At 43.4% G+C, this 9,354-nt stretch overlaps 1 pseudogene; it reads left to right on the forward strand.

The window, feature by feature from the left end:
• LOC112069109 (large neutral amino acids transporter small subunit 2-like) overlaps positions 1–5,118 on the forward strand; it is a 37,861-nt pseudogene extending 32,743 nt beyond the window's left edge.
• The last annotated feature ends 4,236 nt before the right edge of the window (positions 5,119–9,354 follow it).

The following is a 9,354-nucleotide window of genomic DNA, read 5'->3' on the forward strand; positions in this document are numbered from 1 at the left end:
GTTGTGAGTGATGTGTGAGTGTGTGTGTGGTGTGATGTGTGTGTGTGGTGTGTGTTGTGTGTGTGTGTGTGTGTGTGTGTGTGTGTGTGTGGTGTGGTGTGTGTGTGTGTGTGTTTGCGTGGTGGGTGTGGTGGTGTGAGAGAGTGTGTGAGTGTGAGTGTGTGAGTGTGTGAGTGTGTGAGTGTGTGAGTGTGTGAGTGTGTGTGAGTGTGTGTGTGTGTGGTGTGTGTGTGTGTGTGCGTGTGTGTGCGTGTGTGCGCGTGTGTGCGCGTGTGTGTGCTTGCGTGCGTGCGCGTGCCAATACGTGTGTGTGTGTCCTACACCATCTGTGCCTCTGCATTCTTTTAATCTCTCTCTCGATCCAGAGACACAGAGACACAAACCCCACTGACATCCCATCACTGGGTCACTGGGGACGCAAAGTCTGGGGCCAAATGGCACCCTATTCCTTATATAGTACACTACCTTTATTCAGAAGCCCACGGACCCTGGTCAAAGTAGTGCACTACACTTAGGAATAGGGTGCCATTTGAGACGTTGCCATAGCCTCCCTCTGGTAAAACTCACAGAGCTAATAGGGTTTTATGTAGTTTCATCCCAGCGTGTCTCTGTGGGTTAGTTATCATAACAGTCGTGAGGCCTCAGTTATGAGAGAGACGGACAGAGACAACCGTAACAATAGGGCTTGGACACAAAGAGAGAGGAGAGAGAGAGAGAGGAGAGGAGAGAGAGGAGAGAGAGAGGACAGGAGAGGAGAGGAGAGGAGAGGAGAGGAGAGGAGAAGAGAGGAGAGGAGAGGAGAGGAGAGGAGAGGAGAGGAGAGGGAGAGGAGAGAGATTCTGAGTATTGGTGTTAGAACATATGGTGAGAGTATGGGAGAGTCACCCACCAGAGAGAGATGGAAGGGGGAGAGGGAGAGAGAGACAAGAGAGAGAGAGAGAGAGAGAGAGAGAGAGAGAGAGAGAGAGAGAGGAGAGAGAGAGAGAGAGAGAGAGAGAGAGAGAGAGACATGTCGTGTTCATATTGGCATGCCAACGAAAAGGTGAGCCAGGGGAAAGAAGACAGACAGATGGGTTGGGCTACGAAGCAGACATGTTGTACAAACCAATAGTACATACTCTCTGTCTGTCTGTCTGTCTGTCTGTCTGTCTGTCTGTCTGTCTGTCTGTCTGTCTGTCTGTCTGTCTGTCTGTCTGTCTGTCTGTCTGTCTGTCTGCTGTCTGCCTGCCTGCCTGCCTGCCTGCCTGCCTGCCTGCCTGCCTGCCTGCCTGCCTGCCTGCCTGCCTGCCACACACCTCCCATTGTTATGCCATGTGTGACCTGGCAGTTGTGTTTATTGATCTGCGTTGCTGTAACAGCAGTTGACCAACTTCAACAGATGATCATTTCCCCAAACACTCGTAATTCTAAAGCGTCTGGTCCCTCTTCTCCTCCAGGGGAGTACTATTGGCTGGAGCCAGCGAATGCCTTCGAGCCCTTCCAGGAGTACGATGTGGGACTGATAGCCCTGGCCTTCCTACAAGGCTCCTTCGCCTACGGGGGATGGAACTTCTCAACTACGTCACTGAGGAGCTGGTCGACCCCTATGTGTAAGACACTACCATTTAGTGCCTCCCAAATGGCACACTGTTCTCTTTGTAGTGCACTACTTTGGACCAGGGCACATAGGGGTCTGGTCAAAAGTTGTGCACTAAATCAAATCAAATCGTATTTGGTCACATGCGCAAAATACAACTTACCGTGAAATACTTACTTATGAGCCTTAACCAACAAGCAGTTCAATAAATAAAGTTAAGAAAATATTTACTAAATAAACTAAGGTAAAAAAAATGTATAAAAAGTAACACAATAAAATGGCATAAAGTAATGAGGCTATATACAGGGTGTCCCGGTACGAGTCAGGTTAGTCGAGGTCATTTGTACATGTAGGTAGTGGTAAAGATAATAGATCATATGTTACCATGTAGTAGGTGGTAAAGATAATAGATCATATGTTACCATGTAGGTAGTGGTAAAAATAATAGATCATATGTTACCATGTAGGTAGTGGTAAAGATAATAGATCATATGTTACCATGTAGGTAGTGGTGAGATAATAGATCATATGTTACCATGTAGGTAGTGGAAAGATAATAGATCATATTTACCATGTAGGTAGTGGTGAAGATAATAGATCATATGTTGCCATGTAGGTAGTTGTAAAGATAATATATTTGACTTATTTCCCCCATCCCTCCATTCCTCTCTCTATTCTAGGAATCTTCCTCGCGCCATCTTCATCTCCATCCCCTTGGTGACGTTCGTCTACGTGTTCGCCAACATCGCCTACGTCACCGCCATGAGTCCTCAGGAGCTGCTGGCCTCCAACGCTGTTGCCGTGGTGAGTAGCTCCACCCACCACCCTGTCAGAAAGAAGACAGACGTGCTCTGGGTTTATTCATATTCAGTATTGCAAAAGGCCTCTGGCGGCCCCTTCTGGTCACTAAGAGTTAATGCGCTTCAAATTAAACTTTGAGTATTGAAGCGTGTAGTAGCATCACAGTAACATAATCAATAATTATCAATCTTCCACTCTTTTTTCAATTTTAGTATATAAACATGTTTGTTGATATTTATGTAGCTATGCATCAGTTCATTGAATTTCTGAGTGTGTGTTTAACCATCTCTTTTCCCCTCCTCCCTCTCTCCCTCCCTCCCTCTCTCTCCCCTCCCTCTCTTCTCCTCTCCCTCCCTCCAGACGTTTGGTGAAAAGCTGCTGGAGTGATGTCGTGGATCATGCCCATCTCTGTAGCTCTGTCCACCTTCGGAGGGGTCAACGGATCCCTCTTCACCTCCTCACGGTTAGGATCAACCTCCCTTTAACAACCAGGGTTTATCTGCTGATCCTCCTTTAAAACCAGGGTTTAACAACCAGGGTTTATCTGCTGATCTCTCCTTTAACAACCAGGGTTTATCTGCTGATCTCTCCTTTAACAACCAGGGTTTATCTGCTGATCTCTCTTTTAACAACCAGGGTTTATCTGCTGATCTCTCCTTATGTCTAATTCTACAGTATTGATATTTCTCATCTGAATCTCTGACTAGGAACTCTTACTGTACGTCTGTACCTGACCTTTATACCACCATGTATTCCTCTACAGTGTTTTACAGTATTTTGTGTTGCAGATTAAATTGGTGTTCATTCTGATTATCTATATCTCTCTCTAATTCTCTCTCTTTCTCTCCAACAGGTTGTTCTTTGCTGGAGCCAGAGAGGGCCACCTCCCCAGTCTTCTGGCTATGATCCATGTTAAGCGCTGCACCCCCATCCCTGCTCTGCTCTTCACTGTGAGTACCAACTCCGTCCTTCTCTATCTCAGACTGTTTACCAATTTCCCTGTCCARGCCACAAATATAAAGTTCAATGAAGCCAGCCTTTAAAATGTCACTGTCACAACCCACTGGGAACACACTGGTTGAATCAATGTTTTCACGTCATTTCAATGAAATTACGTTGAACCAACATGGAATAGACGTTAAACTGACGTCAGTGCCCAGTGAGAAGCTTCTAGCAAGCAATCTGATACCCTTTAACCTCTCTCTCTCTATCCCTCTCTCCCTCCCTGCCCCAGTGTCTGTCCACCCTGCTGATGCTGTGCACCAGTGACATGTACACCCTCATCAACTACGTGGGCTTTATCAACTACCTCTTCTACGGGGTCACTGTTGCCGGGCAGATTGTGCTGCGCATCAAGCAACCCGACATGCACCGACCAATCAGGGTGAGTTTCCTAGGAGACCCATTCCTGGCATTGGGTTCAATTAAGTTCTATAGGGGCRAGACTTTCTCCAACATTTTTATTTGACCTTTTTGTTATGTTCTCAATGTTTAGTCAATCTCACCCTAGGTATTCGATGGCCTATTATATGCAATCTTATTGTGGTTTGCACAATGACTGACTCCACCATCTGTCTCTCTCCCTCCTACAGATCAGTCTGGCATGGCCTGTGATCTATCTGTTGTTCTGGGCCTTCCTGCTCATCTTCTCCCTGTACTCTGAGCCCGTGGTGTGTGGCCTCGGTATGGCTATCATGTTGACTGGAGTACCTGTCTACTTCCTGGGTGTCTACTGGGACAACAAGCCTGAGTGCTTCAACACCTTCGTTGGTACGGCAGCCTCGTTCAAATTCTTCAACTTGATTTATGTATTTAACCTTTTTTTAGCAGGKAAGTCAGTTAAGAATAACTTCGTATTGACAAGGATGGCCTGGAACTTCATTAAAGGTAGACTCAGSAATATGACAGAGTTTCAMAAAGTAAACAGCATAGTGGTTTAATTTCCGCAACAACTAAGAGCGTTGAAGTGCGAGGCTCAATTTCTCTGCCGTTTTGGTGCCCTGGCTACCACTCTGTGAACAGCGTGAAGCTGTGTGCGACTGTGTGAGAGCGAAGTCTTGCATCTCGCTCATCTCAATATCTGCGGTGCTGCTCGTGGCAACGTTCAACTTTCAAAAGCATTGTTATTATTATTATTCAAATGGCTGMCTTTCTAGTCACATGACATTATGAATGTTGATTCAGAAGATATCACTACTAACACGGATTCTTCTTCTGACTCGTGGCTCTTTTCCTTATGACTCCTTACACTGTATTAACTTCCTTGGCTTCTCTCTGTATCTACTGGCCGTTTACTATACTGTTGTACTCTAGACTAGTYTCCTAACCTCTCCTCTTCTCTCTCTCCAGCCAAGATGACCTACCTGGGCCAGAAGTTCTGTATGGTGGTGTATCCAGGGGAGACGAAGGGAGGCGAGGAGGCAGGGAGCGGGGAGGAGTGCGAGCAGCTGAAGGAGTCGCGGGCTCCTSTCTCGCAGGAGGACGGCGAGACACAAAAGTCTGCAGACTGCTGAACACACACCTTGACTACCCCCCCAACACCCAACGCCTCACCATACACACACAGACACACGCAAACTCAGAGAAACACACTCTCGTTGAGGTAGTCAAAGTTTCAGGTATATCACTATGGCAGAGGGGAGTTAACACCCACAGACTTGGAAACATTCAGTGACACACACTGTTATTTTAATGTGTTCAGACGTCTGATTGTAGCTTTGTTTCAATCACGAATGCTGTCCCAAATAGACGAATGGAGGAGAAGGAGGTGGGAGGGGGTGGGAGGAGGTGGGAAGGAGGAGGAGAGAAACATTTAGGGGAGAGGGAAGATTATAGACCTATATCTGGTCATTACATTTTAGTCTGCCTCCTTTCGATGCTGCTTATTGTAGAAGACATATCCAACCTGACATCCTCACAGATACACACCTCTTTTCATCCCCTCGTTTTTGTAAATTTACCCACTTGACAATAATAAGGATTCCTCTTTTTCTTCCCCCTCCACTTCTTTTTCATCTTCCTCCTCTTCCTCCACACACTCCCTGCACACCCCATGAGCGAGAGAGTGGCGGCCATTTTAAAGTACTCGTAGTGTACTGTGGCAGATTCATCATCAGTATTGCTTGTGTCAGTTTGTATTTCTTTTTTGCCACCTTTTGAATTTGCCTTGTCTTACTGAAAACACACCAAAGCTGGATTTTTTTATCGTCAAAAACATCAAATTAATATCAATTCATTTTATGTTCTATGTCAAATACACTAAATACTGTCTGTGTTTTTTAATTTTAACAACTGTGATTCCAAAATGTATTTTATATCTGTGATAATTGTTTATATCATGTGTCATTGTTATTATTTTAGTTTTATTATGTTAGTTTTAGTGTGTGTTTTTTTTCTATTCAACATCATGCAACAGCGGAGGTATACATTTAAGAGCCTATGGGTAATCTGGTTCAGTGCCTGTCAGATCCTTGCCTGGTGCAAAATCAACTCTTTTATCGCTCTAATTCTGAAATATTCTGTACTTAGGTATTGGTCTATTTTTGTTATCATTGATGTTGACAGATTATTTTATTCTGATATTTTTAAAGAGCTAAGAAAACATTTCATGTGGAAGAAAAAAAGAAAGGAGTGGCCATTTTGAATATTCCACTTTGACTCAGTGACATKATTTTACTGGACACCTGAGAAGGATTTCATTAAAGACAGACAATCAACTCTACAYATGGACCACCAGCTCAATGAAAGACTAGCAGTACAGACTGACAACAGTGCTAAACCTTTACAGATACTAACAAACAGAGAAGTCTTGAAAAATATAGGGGTAGGCTAGCAGACTCTGAAGAGCATTTTGAGTAGGGTTCTCCACAATATTGACCAGACATGCACAAACTCACATGCACACAAACACACGTGAACCTCCGCGGAGAGAATTGACACAAGTTTAATCATGTGTAGCTAAGCGTACTGTACTGTTGTGAATGAGGCCAACCAGTAGTGTTCCTGTGTTTTAATGTCAATGTCTATCATGAGGTTAATTCAGTATTTTTGTAAATTAAAACAAATCTATAAATCCACTCTATAAAAGTTTGATAGTGCTTTATTTAGGGGTGTTTTAATAAATATAATTGATCATAATATAAAAACAATCATTGGAGACATTTACATTTTAGCAGGCGCTCTTATCCAGCGCAATTAGAGTTAAGTGCCTTGCTCAAGGGCACATCGACAGACTGTTCACGTAGTCGGCCCAGGGATTCAAACCAGCAACCTTTCGGTTACAGGCCCAACGTTCTTAATCGCTAGGCTACCTGCCGCCCTATAGTGGAGCACATGGTACATGATATACATGTACAGTTACATGTGGTGTTAAAGCCTTCAGGGATTTAAATTTGCACCCCTATATTAACCAGAAATTATATGTTTATTGTCAGGTAACTGTAATGTATAGTTATACCATAGATGGTTGTGTGGCCCAGTATACCCACTATGTCCTTGCTATTGGACCTTTGGAACACACACACARTCCTCTTCTTCTACAGTTTGTATGACCAGTTTGAGGCATTCTCAGGACATTCCGACTGCTTTACCTCCATGCAGCCAAAGAACATATAAGAGTATATAAGGGCTCGATTCAATCCGTATTGCGGAAGTTCAGCGCTATAGCGAAATGTCAATGAAAAGGCACTGTTCCCCGCGTTCGCAGAGACTGCGTTCACGGTAAACACTGCATATGTCGGCTCAATCGGAAATTACCTTTCCGATATAAATCACGGATTGAATTGAGCCCTAGGTAGGTTTCTATAGAGGGGTGGCTTCATGGGAATCAACCGATTTATCTTAAGACCTCTGTCAAGTGCAGTGAAGATGTCATTCCTTTACATGTCTTAATCATTCATACATTTATACACACAGACACACATAATCCCACTAAAATCACATTAAATGACCATTGGATATAACAGTAATGATCACACAGACACAAGAAGAATGTCATGGATGCAGTATATGACAGGTCAGACACACAGTGAAGGTAATATGTACAGATACAGGTTTCTGATAAGTCAACCAGTTTGTATAGGGACAGTTTGCTCTCTGCAGTGCTACCACAAGTCAAAGGTCATGGTATGGATCGTAGTCTGTGTTGTCCATGGGAAGAGGATCACACGGTTCAGAGGTGGAAGGTCGAGTTCCAAGGCCGACTACGTTGCGGATGTTGCCTTCCCATCAACCGAAGGTTGTGTGTTAAGTCATCAAATGGTCCGTGGGGCATCAGATTGCTGTGGTTAGCAGATATGTTAAACACCTTTCCAGACGGTGTGAGATCTGGCATGTGTCTGCCATGTAGTCAGCCTGGACCTTAGGCCTATACTGTAGCTCTGAAAGGTCTACGATGTCTTTGAAAGTTGCGTGACAGAGATGTGTTTTGTGCCTGTATATCACTAGATGTCACATGACGTACTGTATGGTAAGTCACCACAGAAAAAAAGTTATGTTTTATTTATTTAAAGTGGGAGGGCATCCTCTTCATGGACATACTGTCACCGTGCTTCGTTATCTCATTACCATGGACATACTGTCACCGTGCTTCGTTATCTCATTACCATGGACATACTGTCCACCGTCTTCGTTACTCATTACCATGGACATACTGTCACCGTGCTTCGTTATCTTCATTACCATGGACATACTGTCACCGTGCTTCGCTATTCTCATTACCATGGACATACTGTCACCGTGCTTCGTTATCGCAGGACCATACATACTGTCACCGTGCTTCGTTATCTCATTACCATGGACATACTGTCACCGTGCTTTGTTATCTCATTACCATGGACATACTGTCACCGTGCTTCGTTATCTCATTACCATGGACATACTGTCACCGTGCTTCATTATCATCTCAGTCGCCTCAGCTGCAATATGGCTTTACTATTACAACAGGATGACATCATGATGCTTACACACATGGTCGACCGCTTTCTACTGTAGGCATTCATGGTAACCCAATGTTAAACCCAATCTGTAGCTTTTGTGTACTAATACCGAGGAATAACACAGGTATAGCACTTAAATATGGTATCCCCATTTTGCTATTTCCTTCAGTTGAATAATCATCTTTTAAACTCTTATGCGATAATAATGATAATGAGAAATCATTATAACATTGTAATAACATAGTAACAACATTGTAATAACATAGTTTCAGAGATAACTGTAATCTCAGAGTTCTGCTTGGTCTCGCAATCTGATTTTAGATGAGATGTATGCGCTTTTATCCAACATTTTTACATTTACATTTTGAAAGTTTGAGACTAAACGGTTCTATCTGCATTTTTATCAACATGTAGTTATTGACATTTAGTCTTGTTCTGTTCAATGTTCTCTACCTATATAGTACTCTAAATACCCCAATTCATGTTGTTAAGTTCAAWAGAATACAAGATAAATATAGCTSACACCATTCAAACCAATGAGTGTTCGGAACATTAACGGCAATTATCCCAGAATCATCTTTTTACAAATAGAACCTTATTATACATACACAATCATTGCAGAAATGTACATGTTAGAAGACGGTCTTATACAGAGCGACTTACATGAGCAATTAGGGTTWAGTGCCTTGCTCAAGGGCACATCGACAGATTCTTTACCCAATCTGCCAGGGGATTTGAACCAGCAAACTAACGTGCTACCTGTAATCCACCCTGATAACTAGTCATAACGAATAATGGATGGCTAAAGCACATAGACTACGGACAGAACTAGACTAGTCAATCACTGCCTTATCTAAACTGTTAAGCCAAGCAGGCAGCCTCTGCCGAGTCCTTGCCTGCCTTTACCTGGACCAGACAGGTCCTGCCGGCCTTCAATGTTGGTTCAGGAATACACAGTAGTAGCCTTGCTGTGTGTTGCATTGCAACATAGAAATAAAATAGGTAGATTATGTACTTTATCAATATATAATYCAAAACACA

This window comes from Salvelinus sp. IW2-2015, unplaced genomic scaffold (assembly GCF_002910315.2).
Source record: "Salvelinus sp. IW2-2015 unplaced genomic scaffold, ASM291031v2 Un_scaffold910, whole genome shotgun sequence".
Classification (NCBI taxonomy): Eukaryota; Metazoa; Chordata; class Actinopteri; order Salmoniformes; family Salmonidae; genus Salvelinus; species Salvelinus sp. IW2-2015.